Source organism: Xiphias gladius, chromosome 10 (assembly GCF_016859285.1).
Source record: "Xiphias gladius isolate SHS-SW01 ecotype Sanya breed wild chromosome 10, ASM1685928v1, whole genome shotgun sequence".
Taxonomy (NCBI): domain Eukaryota; kingdom Metazoa; phylum Chordata; class Actinopteri; order Istiophoriformes; family Xiphiidae; genus Xiphias; species Xiphias gladius.
The window spans coordinates 9,054,136-9,070,647 of record NC_053409.1 but is presented as its reverse complement, the minus strand read 5'-3'; positions in this window follow the sequence as shown (position 1 = coordinate 9,070,647).

Genomic DNA, 16,512 nt, shown 5'->3' with positions numbered 1-16,512 from the left:
TTTTAAACAGTATGAACTGAATCAAAATAAACTTCTTATTGGCACCCTGTCTTGTGTTGTATAAAAGATTGATAAGAGATTGGGGGTTGTGTTTTCTAATTGGAGCAAGTCCCTCCTTCAAATTTAAAAAGACTAGTTAAAGAACATCCAAGATTTTTCTGCGTCATCACCAAAGTTGCCATCATTCACTTCCAGTGGCTCAGTGGCCTTGTGGCATTAACAGCCTCATTCCTTGGAAAAAGGACGTGTTCCAGCCTTTTATCTTGAGTCTTAAACTTCTTTACAGTTAAGTTTGGAAAAAATCTCATTATTGGGTCCAACTTACTTCTTGTTTCCGAAGCTCTGAACCACATCTTGAGGCTGTCCACAGTTGCCATGGAGATGATGAGTAACTCCATCAGCTGAGGAAGGCCACAAGAGTAAGTTGGACCTTATGTCTTCACAGTTAGTTCAAAGGCTCTTGTCTTTGGATTGACATTGACGGCACGGTCTATGGGTCTGCTGTTTCTAGCTACTGTGGCCCATTTCTTTCTGTACGCTTCCAGGTGCACATATGCTATGACAGTTTTCCGTGCACTGAAGTAAGAGTTCAAATAGCCTACTTCTGGGTGTAGTCTAACATCTGACCTGATTGTGATTTGATGTTCTCTTCAAGTGTAAGTATTACTGTGACAGTGAGTAGGCATGCACAATACCAGGACCCTAAAACATGACTTACTTTGATTTATTTCATTATTTACATCTTTTCCTACTGCTACAAGCGTCTTCTATGAAATAGGCCTTTTGCACCTGTCCTCCATCTTTCCTCAAGCATCAGTGCAGTTCATGTAAAATGCTGTACGAGTGCGGCATAAAAGTTACATGAATTCTAAAGCAACTATTCAAACTAAAGTTTCATTGTCACATCTCAGATACAGTATGTACCAGTTTTAAGATAAAAACGGTCTAAACCAGAGATTAAAATGTCATGTACTGTCTGATTAGATCAATCATACTGCCTTAAAAACAGATCTCTGTCACTTCCGGAAGGGGGGGGGGTGTAAAAGCAGGATCAGGATTCCACAAAGGGGCGCCACGACCTTGAGCTGACTCTATGAGCTCTTTAGCAAAATGAAAAACAGGTAAATGTCGCTATTATTCACTCGTTAAATGTTATTTCAATGGGGATTATGAATCGAGGGGAAATATTTTTGGGCAGCTTTGCATTCCTGCACTGTATAATTTGTTTTAAAAACATCTCATATTTGGTTTCTGGCTTTATTGTGAGTCTATCTGGAGGTCACCAACACAGAAATACAGAAAAATTTGGGAACCCCTGGACCAAAGCCTGTTTGTTTACAGCTCTCTTTCTCCAAGGAATGTCTCGTGTGGGTGTCCACCCACTGTGGGCTCCACCTCCCCCTGAAGACACCCTCTTGCAGTCAGCTTGATGATGTTTTTCAGCCAGTTCCCTACTGTTCTGAAGCACACACAAACAAGTCTATTCTGCAGGGCCGATGGCAGCCAAAGTTTCGCAAGAGAAGGGGGAAAAAAAGAAAAAAAAAGGTGTGGGGGCGTACAGTTTTTGGATGCTCTCCAGATCATTAAAGTGTCATGTTTCAGCTCCACACATTCTCTGCTCCCTTACTGGAGAACACTGAGACACAGTCTCCACTTGTAATTCACAGGGAGGAAATCCACCCAGACACAAACAGACAGACGCGTATGTGTGTGTCTGTGTGTGTCAGTGTGAGGTAAGAGAAGACACAACAAGGTTGGCTATCATTCAGACCACACGCTCATTACAAGCAGGGTGAGTGTATTAGTGTAATTGGTTAATGAAGGTGAGGCCAGGAGGAGCTGAGTGGTGTGTGTGTGTGTGTGTGTGTGTGTGTGTGTGTGTGTGTGTGTGTGTGTGTGTGTGTGTCTTGAAAGAGCAGGGCTATATTACACACCATGAGAGGGAGCCAACAAGTCGGCTAACCTATCAACATAGACAGCTTGCAGCCCTGGTTACTGCCCTGGACCTCTCCTTGCTGGGATGAGAAAAATGTGAGCCCTGTACGTGCAGGGTTGCAATCTTCAGCCTTGATATACTTCTCTGCCGTTATGCTTTCACTTAAACAGGTAAATCATTCAGCTGTGTATTTTTTTTACTACTCTATAGTTCGGTGGAGCCCTTTCTGTTTGGCATCGACTCTTTCTCTGGAGTGCCAGTTCAGTTTGGAGGTTCTACACAACACCCATTTATACAGCTGGCTAAATATTTGCACTGGTAAAGTAGCTCACTCAAGGGTACATAGTGATATCCCAAATGGGTTTTAGACCTACAATGTGTGAAAATCCCTCTTTGCATATGAACTCTGTGCACCTGACATTTGATGTGGCTATAGGCCACTTTGTATTTGAGCGACTCTGTTGACTGACAGAACAAAAAGCCGTATATGTGGAGAAATCATGGCTACAAGAATATTAGGATTGGACAGATTTTTTTTCTTCTGAATTTGAAAGCAATCTGTGTTGGGAAATGTCAGCTTCTGCCAGAGTGTCGAATGATCTCAGTGCTGCTTCCGATACCGTGGGCCACCGTATCTTGGTTGACAGACTGGAGCAGTGGGTGGGTATCTCCGGTTCAGCCTCGCAGTGGTTCTCCTCCTCCCTCTTTGATAGGAGTTTGGCAGTTTCTGTTGGCAGTTTGGCCGCCTCATCGAAAACTCTGTATCGTGTTGTGCCCCAAGGTTTAGGCCTTGGTTCTATTCAGTTCACCATGTATATGCTTCCCCTTGGATAGTTACTCGGGCACTTTAAAGGTATCTCCCATCAGTGTTACACAGACGATAGTCAATTATATGTCTCAACATATTAATTGTCTGATTCGCTCCAGCCGAGAAACACTGCAGAGCTCAGGCCGACTGTGTCTGACGTGGAGATGGAAATTGTTCATCCACGCCTCTACATCGTCCTGCCTTGACTAATGCAAATTCTCGACCCTTTTTCTCCAGGAGGACTGATGTGACATTGATCCCAGTTCCTCTTCACGGGCTCCCCGTCAAATTCAGAACGCGATTCCTTTGAATTGTGACCACCTTTGGAGCTCTACCTGGTCAGGCCCCTGTCTACATTCGAGATCTACTGCAGCCCTGTGTTACCAGCAGGTCGCTACGGTCTTCTGATCGAGGTTTTTGAGGTTGTGGCTCCTAAACTTTGGAGCTCTCTCCCATGGGATTTAGGATCTGTGGACACTGGGGACACCTTAAAGAGCAGCTCAAGACCTACTTGTTGAGACTTGCCTTTGTGTCATTTTTCTATTCATCTTGCTTTATGTCTGGATGCATGTCTTTGTTTTATCTCCTCTGTGAACCACTTTGTGACGTCTCTGCTCTCGAAAGGCGCTATATAAATAAAGTACTTACCTACTTACTTTTTTTGACCATAGTATTCTTTTCATATACATTATCTTGCCTCTGTCATGACATCTTCAAATTAAAAGAAAGATAAATGTTGTTTTCATTGCCACTTTGCCAGTATTCATAGTTCACCGGGGCCAACAGGCAAGGCCTGTCACTGTCTATTTAAAATATAAACCACAATTAAACCTCACAGCCAGGCTTTGTAGAGCTTTTAGAAGAGCCACAAACTGTAGTCTGAAGTTGATGTGCACATATATAAATCTTTAACTTTTCAAAGTATAAATATTTTCATTTTCAAGCTACATAGTTCTTGAAAGCCACAAGAATCAGCCCAAGGCAGTGGTTCCTCACCTCAAACTGAGCATATTGTATATCTCTGGAATATGACCAGACCAACCAAAGAGATATTTATTCCCCGTTTTCTTTTAAACCTTAAGAACTGGGAAAAAACTTAGCATAAATACTTTTTCTTGCTTTCCTCTTCTGGTTATCGTCTCCTGACCAGATTTATCTTGTTCAGAGGGACACTGAAGACTTATACTATGTGGGAATGACCACAATGAGAATTGTGGTCATAAAAAAATACGCATTTCCTATTTCTCAGCTGTAACGCTCGGCCAGTTGAAATGAACAGCTGGAACCATGTAGGTCCAGCAGTCGGATGAAGTAATCTTGTGTACCGGCTGCATTCCGCTCAGGTGCGCCGGAGCAAGAGTCTCGGGAGCCTACATACTGGCTCGGCGGCGGGACCACGATCAATGGGGCCTCTCCTGCCACGAGGAGTCCTAATGTCCACGAGGGAGCAGGGTCCGGATTTCAAAAGGGACTGCTCAGACACCGGTGCGACTGAACACCGCCGTTGTTGGCCGCGGGCGCGAGTGACCGGGCATTTCAGCGGCCGGCGAGGCGTCGCCGCGCGCGGGGCGGCCGCACGGCCCTGGCGCAGGCCGCACGGACGGCGTGGGGGGCGCGGGCCCCTTTTTTTTGTCCGACTGCCGTGACTGCAGAGGAACCCCCCCCCCATAATGCTTTTCCGCGGCCCTCTGTCCTCGCCTCACATCTTCAGAACAGTTGGCCGTCACTCAGAAAACAGGCTTGGCATCCGCTCGTCGTCTGCGACTGGTTAGGAGGAGCGCCGGGGATACGCTGCTCCCCCGACAAGGTGTGCTTCTCCTTGCCAAGCCGTGCGAGCTGTCGTTGAGCCATCATCTTGTGTGTCTTTTTTGGCTGCTGCGGAGAGTTTTTGGTCTGGTGGCATATAGTTATCCACGAATAGGCCTATATACTCACATATTCACATCACTGTCCGAAGAGTGATGAAGAGTGGCACCCTGAAGGAAAGTATGAAACTCGAGAATATTCTTATATAGTTGGCTTGTTTAAACGGGTTTCAGATGCAATAAATATCAGCAGTTTGGCGATATATCTGGCGTCGGGGCTAGAATAGTTTATGTGTCGAAAGAGGCGCATTTTAAAGGTTCGTTTCGCCCAAATGAGATGGAACTGTGTTTTCTCAAGTCTAGATTTCTGCTGCCACTCCAAAAACAAATGCGGGCGACTTTTCATATCACTGAAAAAAAAAAAATTTATCCGTACAGAGACAGTGTCCCTTGTTACTTAGAATTTGTTACTTGGTAGCAAATGCACCCTGTGAAACTACACCACTGCAAATAAAAGTCCTAATTTAAAATTTTATTCAGTAAAAGCTCTTGTTTATTGATAGCAAAATGTGCTTAAAGTGTTAAAAGTAAGTACTCAATGCAGAAAATGACCCCTGTGTCATATTTTTATATTATACTATTGCATAATTATTAGGTTACTTATGCTGTAATGTGTAAGTAGTGTTTTATCGCTGTAGTTGCTGTGGAGGCGATTTTAAATGTTTTATATTCTGTTTGGTTGTTTAATCTTTAACAATGCATCTGATTTTATAAATTCATCATGTATTTTCTATGTAAAATCTTAATTTTGTAAAGTAACAAGTGACTCCAGCTGTCAAATGAATGTAGCGGAATAAAACGTATGATATTGCCCTCAGAATTGTAGCAGTATAAAGTAGCAATGGAAATTCAGGACTTGGGTAAATGTTTTAGTTATATTCCACTATTAGTTAAATCTTTTCATAGCAATAATTTCTTTTATTACAAAGTAGTTCTGATGAAAACTGTTGACGATATGTTTCTTGGATTATCCAGAAAAAAAACAAGGACATTGTTTCTGGTTTAAATGTTCACTGTACTGGGGTTGAAGCAGAAGTCTCAGACATGGGCAAAGAACACCAAACTACCTGCATGGCCAGGTACTACCACAGGCAGTTGAGTTATTGGTAACTCACCCTTTTAACTGCAGTTGGGCACAGTTTCAAAGGTGCTCAGTTTCAATTAAAGGAAGCCTACGGACCGTTCCCTAAATCCTTCACGTGAGGCCGTCTCCCATTGACAAACACTGTCACTCATTATTTGAGCACTGTAAGGGTCTAACATTACCATACAAGTGGCGTTCATAGTGGAGTTCATTGTGGCGTCAGCCAGCCCATCAACTCCCAGACCACCGAGTAACAGCCCGGCTTATCTGCTCTGCTCCAGTGCCTGCAGTCAACCAGTCGGGGTGGGTCTTGTGTGCTCACATTGTTTATTTTAGCCCTCATTAAAATGTGGTGGGGTGGCTGTCTCTCTCCGGGGCTCGGTGGCTACTGTGGTGGGGAGATAGGGGACTGTGGTGGACCCCCTTGGGCGGCCCACAAAAAGCTGCCTCACCCCCTTCCCCTGCTTGCCACTCACCCCATCTGGGTCCAGCAGTCACACCCTGTGGCAGAGCTGTGGTTAACTGCCGCTGTTGGTTGGTAAAGAGGCACAGTGAGGGTTCAGGGATACAAATTCAAGTCGTAGAAGTGCCATTCCCTATAATTACCACTAGAGGGTACTCGGCCACAGTAAGCTAAAAGAGGGGGAACTCTTGAAGCTGGCAGACACTCCTACGGGTTTTTTTTTTTCTTATCTCCTTTACATGGTCAGCACTTTATGACAGGAAGCATGAGAGAGGTGTTGTGTGTAGTTGAGAGGAGGGTGAGTGTGTGAGTGGGGGATTAAGTCTGCGTCTTTTAAAGTGAGTGCTTCCACAGAGAAAACAGGGAACCAAGAGTCCCCATCAGCTGTGTACTTGAAAGACACGGTGTGACGTCAGGTATTTCATGCCTCCAGGAGCCTTTGTCCAGGTTGTTTAGTCTCTTTATAAGACTACAATAGCAGCCTGTTTTATTTTGGCTGTGACTATCACACATAAAAGACTTTGCTCCATCAGCAGCCCTACCCCTGCCTTATCTCCACACCGAAGGATGGTTTACCTAGCAGTTTATGTTACGTTAGTGTGTCAAAGCCTGCGGCAAGCATCAGTCTGGTATGTGGTAAATTACTGCCGTGTCTGCGCCATTGTGCATGTGTGTAATGCAGTGTGTCTATAGGTGTTTGTTTTCATAACCAAACCATACTCCTGATTCCTTTTCTAAAAAGGAATCAGGAAATATCTGCTGGGTATGCTGATAATCCCAGGTGTGTTTGTGTCTATTAGACAGTGTGCGTGCACGTCTTTGTGCTAAAGTGAACTAGCAGGTTCCCTTCCAGAGCCATATAGCACATCTAGGGGGAGAGAGAGGAGGTCTTTGAAGTTTTGGTTCTGCCATCTGTCTCCAGCTCGCTGGCTTTCTTTTCATGCCAGCCACTACAGAGGCCAGGCCTGTTAAAGAGAAATGCCTCAGCTGGCTCCTCCCTACCATGTCGCCATGGTAAATGACAATAGACTACACTCACGTGCCCCCTTACTGACAGTAAAGCTGCCCTGTTTTGATTTTGGCTTTTGTTCTGTCTGTGCTGTCTTTAAAACAGACTAACAGTTGTCAGACACAGCTGAGGCGCACAACCAAGATGCTCGACATGAGAGCACAGTAGAAAGAGCTGAGCTGTGAGGCCTAGAGCAAAAGGCATTTAACTTGCAGTCGACGTTAATGGACGCATCTGATCTGCCCACGCTGCAGGTGCCGTCCCTGGTTTCTCTCTGATCTACACAAGTGTCTCCTTTACTCGCCAGCAGCCATAGCGTATGCTGTGACACTTAGCTTTAACACTGGAGGAGGAAAGCAGCAGCAGCAAGAGGAGGAGGAGGAGAATGAGCCGAGATATATTGATTGCCCTTAGCTGCTCCTTCATACACTGTGTGCATGGTTTGTGTTGGCTAAGCCCTCTAGCCTAATGGCTTTTAGACTTCCATTAGGCTGTTGTAGGCAGCTTGGTTTAAGTAAGTAACAAAAGGCTCTGTCAAAATGCTTTAAGCATTAATAAGACAGTCAGTGTTATTCCCCCAGCCCGTCCGCTCATCAGGAACGCACAGGTCGAGGTTACAAAGCCAAAAGGCTGGTTTACCGTCGCCATCTTGGTTACGCTGTTTTCAGTAAGCCCTGAGCCGCATTAGCTTTTAGAATTTTGGGAATTTGTTTGATTGAGCAGGGAAAGCTGTGGCTCACTCACCCCAGTAAAAGCAGTAAAAGTCCCGTCTCACACTGACAAACGGGAAGAAGTGCCAGCACCTCTGAGTATTTGTACGGTTCACTTAACGAGGAGAGACCTGTGGCTTGATACTGGGAAAGGAGCTCAGTAGGAATGGGGTTATAAGTGCATCGTTTTGGTTGTTATGTGGCAACAGAACCGCAGGCCTCAATTGAGTCAGTTGGATTTCGGGGAGTTTTTTTTTTGTTGTTGAGCCGCGTTCTGTTTCTGCTTCTAAAGCCATCTTGTTTTTATAAAAGTTGTTTATTAGGAGCAAGGTCCCTCTTTTGCAGAGAAAGGCGCTGTGGCCTACACTGTTTCAAATCACTATAATTACTGGGTAGGTCTGGCTTTGATGGCTTACACACTGGCATTCTGATATGCAGAGAGGATGCACATATCTGATATGTGTATGGGTGGACGTACGGTATATCCCCAGATACGCTGTAATACAAGCACATGTACACATACTTCTCCAACTGTATGTTATGTATGAGCCCAATTCATCTTAATTTAATTCTTCATAACAGTGTGTGGGTGTATTCTCGCCACTGACCCATTTTGCCTAACAAACTCCTCTGCCTTCTGGATATTGTGTGGTGTGTTTCCCTATGGTCCGTCTGCCTTTAATGCCACTGTGTCCCTGCAATCCCTCAAAGTCCTGGGCTTTAATGCACCAGTTACTGTATTTTTCCACCGAGATGACTGTCGTTTGCCGGGAAGGCTGCACATTGTGTGTATGTGCGTGCCACTTTTGTGCCGTTTTTGGATGAGTCCCCATGTTCTCTCTGCACCAGCGCTCGGGCTACGGAAGCCTCCTGGGTCCATTTCTTCTGTGGCTGGACCACATACCTCAGAATCCTGCTTTGGTTGGAAATGTGTCTGTTTTTTTTTCCAGCCATCATAAAGAAGACAAACTCCTCTACTGTCTCCCCATCCTATATTAACAGGCTGTGTTTGGCCCTGGACTCCACCATAACAGGTCCTCTCTGGGTTGCTGCTGGTTACAGTAAAAATCAACACCTCCTCTACTCCAGACTGACACTTTTCAACGTGCAGATCCAGTTTCCCCCACGCACACTTGGCCAACTCAGTCATTGGGAGGGGTGTGTGTATATTGCTTAACTCTCCCTCGCCTGAGAGCACCTCTCACTGTAGCCTCTAAGAGTAGTTCATTAGCTTAATCTTTAGGCTTCAATGTCAGTGGCTTTGTTGGTAGACAAGATATAATTTGAAATTCTGCAGTATTAAAGTAAATGTCAGTATGTTTTTATACCTGCTAAGCTCCCTCATATTTTCTCCTTTTAATCTATATTCTATCGTTATACCAATGCAATTGTTGTCAGTGATTTTCCAGAATGATTTTCCTTTGCCATCAGTGCCACCTGGGGCATATCCTAAAGGCTCTCCAAGACCAGGACAGATTTAGGCTGGCTTCTTATTGGCTGGCTGCTCTCTGATCTGCCAACCAAGCAGGAAACAATAGAACGGCAGAACAATGAGCTGGCTGCAGATCAGTAGGGGCCCGCTTGGCCTCTCCCAGACGCTACGTCTTATTTCCTTTTTGATTACTCATGCCTGCCTGATGAGCGGCACACTCACACTCCTCTCTGTCTGCCTCCCCATTTGAGAAATCACAAAGAATAGACTTTTTGTAGGAGACTGGTTTTGATTTGGAGGCTGGAATGCCTTTGTGATAGTGTCGCAAGATTTGTTGGCAGGGGCGTGATGTTTGAGAGACAAAAACAGAAAAGTTGTTATGATGTGTGTATTTTCATGATTCAGACACATTCAGGTATTGGGAATTTCTGATTATTGCGTGGTTGTGTGTGTTGGTGTGTTTTTCTGTGCCAAATTTATGCCAGTTTCTACTGATGGGCTTCCAGGATCTACCCATAAAGAGACTTTAAAGCGAGGGAATAGTATTTGCTGGCACCGAAGACCAAACTGTATTGCCACCCAAGCGTGTGGCTCGCCTGCTGTGGGCTGGGTCCCCTTTGCCTGGCCCTCACTAGGTCCCACCACCGCTTGTTACCCCCCCCTTCACCACCAGGCCGGAGGTAGGAAATCAAACCAATTACGGTTGTATTTAAAGAAAATTGGAGCAGGGCCGGAAAAGTGGGGGCATTTCCAAAAACCACAAAAAGAAAACTGCAGGGCCACTCTTTAGCAAAATACAGGGTGACTGTGGAGCAGAGTGGAATGGCACTTCCCAGAAAACACAAGGAGAAATCTATTGTTTGATTTAATGTATAAGATATAATTTCTTCCTAATCTACATAACACATTTAGTTGAAGTTATATAACTTACCAATTAAACCTCTACCAAAAAGATTGGAGATTTACGGATTTTGTTCCTCGTTGGACCTGTTTGATGGATGGTCTTTAGGAACTGACTGTTTATGTTCAGGTCTGTTGTGCCCTCCTGCGAGTGGCCTGCCGGCAGGCCGCACCTCATAGTATGGCACGAATCCATCAAGACGTCCCAAAGCCCAAATCCTCCTTGGCTCACTCTGCTGCTGCAGCCCCTGCTGAGGTGCAGTATAGGGCCTCTCATAAAGCACAAACACCTGTAGGCTTCAAACTGGGAGAGGATAAAATATGTATATTTATGTGCAAGCCAGAGTGTATCACAGTCTGAGGCCATCTTTACAGCTGAAGAGCTTGTCTGGGATCAGTGTTGTGATCGCCACCCCCTGATCTGATGTGTTATCTCTCTCAACTCTTTCTCCCTCTGATCCTCTTCCTCACTGTCATCTCTCAGGAAAACCCCTACGTTACCCGGCCTTCATATTCCATCCCCCCACAAGCCCTCTTTGTTCCATGGCTCATTTGGCTGTTATATCTCAGCACTTAAAAGCAATTATTCCTAAATATGAATGCTCCCTAACAGATGTCTCCAGACACTCTAAAGCATTTTTCTTCATTCCTCTTCTTCTCTGCCTCATGGGGAAAAAACAAAAGGGGGAGAAATCAAGGTGCTTGATGTCTGCAGGCCAGTGTGCGCGCACACATTTGGTTGTATTCATGTGTGTAAACTCACACACACATCCACACTCATACCTGATGATAAGCCTTTGTCTATGCAGGTGCATGCACAGACAGCAAGGAAAAACACACACAGACAAACTGTTTACTTCAGACGCACACACCGTAAGTAGTGTAAGATGATCTCCCATTAAGGATGAAAACAAACCAGTGTGTGGGAGGTGTCCCCTGAGGAAGTCCTCAGTCACTATAGTGGAACCATGGAACCATGGGAACGGGTTGGAGAGGCCTGCGGGGCAGCCATGGCCAGACACGGGGGTGTGTAACACTGCCTCACACACAGTGCAGACTGAAGATAAAAAGACCAAAGCACTGGTTTTTAATCACCTCACCTGTCTAACAACAACAATAGCTGACGCTTTATTGGGTGCCAGCATTAGCTTGATTCATTCAGACCTGGCTTTGATTCTCTTGATGACAGTGTTTGATGGTCCAAGTGCCAAATTGCCAACAAAAATAAATCTGACTGTTATGAAAAGAGTGATGATTTAAGAAAGATGACAACAGACTTTTGTACAGCTCTTGTGTTTAATGACACTTGAGAGGATGAGGGCAAAAATGTTTTTAATGTCGAGTGGCTGTCAGTTAATGGGTCAGAGGAGGCTGTAGGTTTGTGGGGCTTCAGCGGTTCTAACTGATTTCTTTTCAGTCACATGAACCCTTACTGGTGAAGGGATGTTCGTCATCCAGTTAGATGACATTTGCTTTTAGAGGACACAGAGTGTTGGGAGACAAAGAAACTGGCTCATCAAAAATTGCACGCATGACTGTATCTGACTCTGCTGCTTCCAGAGTAGATAGTGGGAACAAAAAGGACCCGGCAATGCAACGCCGTTTTGAATCATGTTCCCACATGATTCAAAACAGACTTAAGCAATCATCCTCATTTTACTTACTGCTTGCGCACATAGATCAAAAAAGTACGGGAGACAGAAAGATATAAGTGTGTATGTGAACTTCCAATTTAGCGTGTTCCCCTGCTTCAGCAGGAAGTGAACAGAGACCTGGTCCACTGGGATCTCAGTTTCCCTTTCTCGCCTTCTGCCCCCCCCCCCAACTCAGGACCCCACCGTGATGGGGGAGAGCCTGGCAGAGAGCTACAGTGTGTGGTGTTTATAGTCTCTGTGTGTGTTTGTGTGTGTGTTTGTGTGTGTGTATGTTAATTTCCTGTTTTATAGAGGAAGCACTGTTCACATGTACAGATCGTTATTCTGATTTTCTCTGTGAGAAAAAAAGACAGAAAAAAGACGGTCAATTCTCATGAATCTGTATGGGAAACAACTAGCATTGTTTCTGGGAAGCTGTCCTGCTCTCTTAGTAAAAACATATTTTGGTTCACTGGTAAAGTGCAAATGCAATGTCTAAATCAAACTCTGAAAAGCATGTCATTTCATTATTCCAGTCGACAAAAAAACCCTAAAACACTACAAGCTATTATCCTCTCATATCATATGTTCTACTTTATTTCCCTAAGTAACTAACCAAATTAAGGTCAGATTGGTTAGACATAGTAAGCTGTGGTCATTATGTAATGACAAGCATCTAAATCCAAGCCATTAGGACATCTACATGAAAGTTAGCTGCTGTGGTCTTAGCCAGAATACCCTTTAACCATGGCTGGGGCCACAGGTTCACCATGCAGTGGTCTGCTGGGTTTCCATAAAGGCCTTTTTCTGGTTTTGACTCATTTACATTTCTTGGTTTCCTATGACACAATGAGTGAGGAACGACGACTCAGCCTAACTTCAGAAGATTGTTTTAGATTGCCACATCATCTTATCACCATTATCAAGACAGTTCTTTGTGTTAGTGCTTCCTCGTAAATGAGAGCTCTTGTGAAATTCTTTGAATCGTAGCTACAAAGAAAAAAACGAAACAAAACAAAAAAAAAAAAAAAAACCCACCTGCGGGCTACATAGTTTAAAAATCTTAAAAATCCCTCTGGGATCCTTTATGCCTGAAATATGACTGAAATAGGTCAAAGTGTCACACCTTTCACAAAAAACAGAAACAAAAACAAAATTTCAATGTAGTCTACTATTTAGGGCTGCAATTAACAGTTGTCTTCGTGTTTCCCAAGTTAATAGCTAAACATGTTTTGTTTTTGTCTGACCAACAGTCCGAAACCCAAAGATATTTGATTTACTGTCATAAAGGACAAAGATAAACAGCAAAATCCCCACAACTGAGAAGCTGGAAATAGAGAATTTTTGTCAGAAAATATGATTCTCAAGATTAATCAATTATCAAAATAGTTGCAAATCATTTAGCTGGCCAATTGTTGTAGCTCTGTTAATAATGGACATTTTAGAGCGGTGTATCTTGCAGTGCTGCTCACAAGAAACGGCCTGATGGTAGTTCTGCATTTGGTGCTTTGAGATGATCTGACATCTGATCATTTAGGGTCACACGATGTTGACCTTAAATTTATGATGGCAGCTCTCTAGATCGACCTGATAGTGAGACTGTTTCTGCAAGTGCCTCTTGTAAGCTTTCAGTGATCCTCTGGGTCTGAGCGGGAACTGAGTGCTAGCCCCAGAGAGAGATGCTCCACTGTGGGAACTGGGAGCTGCCTGGTCAATCGTAACACAGAGCGGTCTCTATAGACCCAGCATGGATGAGAAACTACCTTCACTCGGATCCCTCTGAACTGGGAGAGCCCTCTTTCTCTCTCTTTCTTCATCTCTCCCTCCATATCCCGCTCCCTTTCAACAAGGCAGCGCTAGTCGTCAGTGTGAGAACGGTTGCATCACAGCTCTGGTGGTTTCATAGCCCCTGGCCCCTGTGTTTCTCGGTCAATCTGTGGGAACCCTGATTTTGGACGGCAGCCTCTGTTCCCACCACCAGTCTGGTTAGAAAATAGACTTCTGGTCATGTACCAGGCACCCAAACCAAGCCGGTTCTAGCCCGCTCCTTCTCACGGGTTCGGGGGAGGAGAGGTCAGCGGCTGCAGAAGAGGCCTTAATGGGTTTCGTATGCAGGTACCACAGAAGCGACAGAGGATACTATGTTCATGAGAAATGAGAGGGCTTAAACGATTCTGCGCTTTTTCCAAAAAACTCTCTCTCTCCCTTCCTTTCTTTCCTTCTGTTTTTCTCTATGTCCTGTGCATCTCTTTCTGTCTTTCATTTGAATCTATAAATAATGCTTTCTCTCTTATCTTTCTGATTAATTGAAGATAAAGTTGTGTGAGGGACAAGGCTCAATTTTAATACAAGAAAAACAAAGACATTGTGCTGTTCATGAAAAGAAATTAGTTAGATGTTCTCTTAAGGGATTCTCATTGTTTTAGTTTCTCTTTTCTCTGACATTCACAACCATGCCTCTAGTTGTCTTTACATTTCATCCACTTAAAAAGCAATTTTCTATGTCATCTTATAAACCAATTCATCATGCCGTTGACTACAATTACATCCAGACAAGCAGCCCCACCGAGGCAAAGGTTTCTCCTCTTCTCCTGGAGAGTTACAATTTTCGGAAGAACAGCATAGCGGGAACAGAGAAAAGATGAAAAAAGGAGTTCAGTTCATGTACACCCATGACAAAGACCGAGCCAGATGAGAGCTCCTCTGCTCCCCACATGTGGACGAGAGAGTCGGGTCTCACAGAGTGTGTGAAGTAAGCTGGAAAATTCCCCTGAGCCGGGTCTAATTGAAAGCTTATCATCTTTTCTTTGTGCTTCCTGAGCGGTGGGAGATCAGCGAGGAACGAGGCAGAGAGTTACTCTGTGATGAGACCTGGAGGAAATAGTTGGGAATGTTTAAAATGGTGCAGATCTGTCATACACTCACACTGTGAAGTGGAGCTCGGGCTGTCAGGGTGGAGGGTGCTGTGAGATCTGTCAGCAGGGGATTGTGTGTATGAGTTTCTTGTGCGTGCGTGGAAATGCTTTGAGTGTGCAGAGTTAATTGAATACAGTGTGTATCAAGGCTGCGTGTGTGCATCCGAAGGCTTTGTTGTTCTGCCAACACTGCCCCCATAGAAGGCCTGACGTGCACACAGTAGAAACCATATTGAAGGACAGAAAATAGAGAATTGAATGAGGAGAAAGGATAAAGGAGACAGGAAAGAGCATAGATACAGAAGAGTATAAATGGGGAGAATAAAAAAGTGAAAACTGAAGAAAAACAAAGCATTTAGAAGTGAAAGCCCTTTCATGCTACATCAACAGGTGGCATTAGTTTAACAGTGAGGAATTGTGGGTATTGTATTTCAGGTTAACCACATGAGACATCTAAAATCAGACCACCCCACGAGGTAACATCTCAAGTGTTTAATCTTGTGGCTCAGCTTCAAATGGACCAAACAGATGCCATCAGCGTTGCATAAATTAACCACATAGCTGGTTAAAAAAGAGGGTCAACATTCCAAACTTCTCCTGTATTGTTTTTAACAAGTGACAACTTGCCGACATGCACTAACATGGAGGCTGCCGGGGTGGTGCTGGATTCCTGAGCTGTGTTTTATTTACACTGTGGCCACCACCGTGTTGACAGCTGAGGCATTTTCAAATCTCGGAGAAGTGTGGGTAATAGCCAGTGAGAGTCTCATTAATGGGAATATAATTATTAAAGCGGGTATTGGGAATGAACTAGCAATGAACCGCCAGGGTTATGAGATGGAGGCGGTGGCATGTATGGTATTTATTGTATGAGGCGAAAGAACAAGCTAGAAGAACAGAATTTGTTGGGGCAGAATGCGCTGGCTTGAAATTGCGTCCCATGAAGATTTATGGTGTTTGTTTTTCCCCCTGCTCATTTCTCAGCTGATGTGATGGTATCTGGGTTTCTGGACCTGACTTCTACCCTGTGCCTCCATGTTCAACGTTTTCACTCTCAACATCTCCCCCGTTAAACCATAAAAGACCTCGCAATCCAGACTTTTGAGCGTCGAGTTTCAAAATTAAGAGAACTCTTATAGTAAGGAACTGTTTTTATAGTAAATTGAATAATGTTGAAGACTGACCCTAAATACTGAACCTAAGTCTAATATGTGTGATTTTCTCAAAAGGGCAGGTAGGACAATTGAGTTGAATGAAAAATGATGTGTTGTCATAATGCTCTCCCAGAGTTTATTTTAATTAAAATATATTTAAAATATATTGACTTTTTTTATGAAATGAACAGCAGTTGTCAAGGCAAAAGTAAGACACATGTTTTTTAATTAAAATGATTAAAAACTACATCATCTGCAAATTGTACAAGCACTCAATATTGAAGCAGATATTATTACATACGTAGATGAGATTCTTAAATTAACATATCAGCTTCAGATGTACATGCTTTGAGCATAAAGAGAAGTGACAACAGCAAGATGACGTAACATTTTGGTATATGAAAAGGAAAGGGGGATTCTTTTAAAAAGAAATAAAAGAAAATGTAACATTGTGCTCTTTAATTCAATATACAATCAAATACAATTCAGTTACACATTTTGGCTTTCTAGTTTCGCATAAAGAATGATATTAGAGATCAATCAAGACATGATTCATATACCACACATCTTTCCCATCATTAACATCCTAACTGTATTACAGG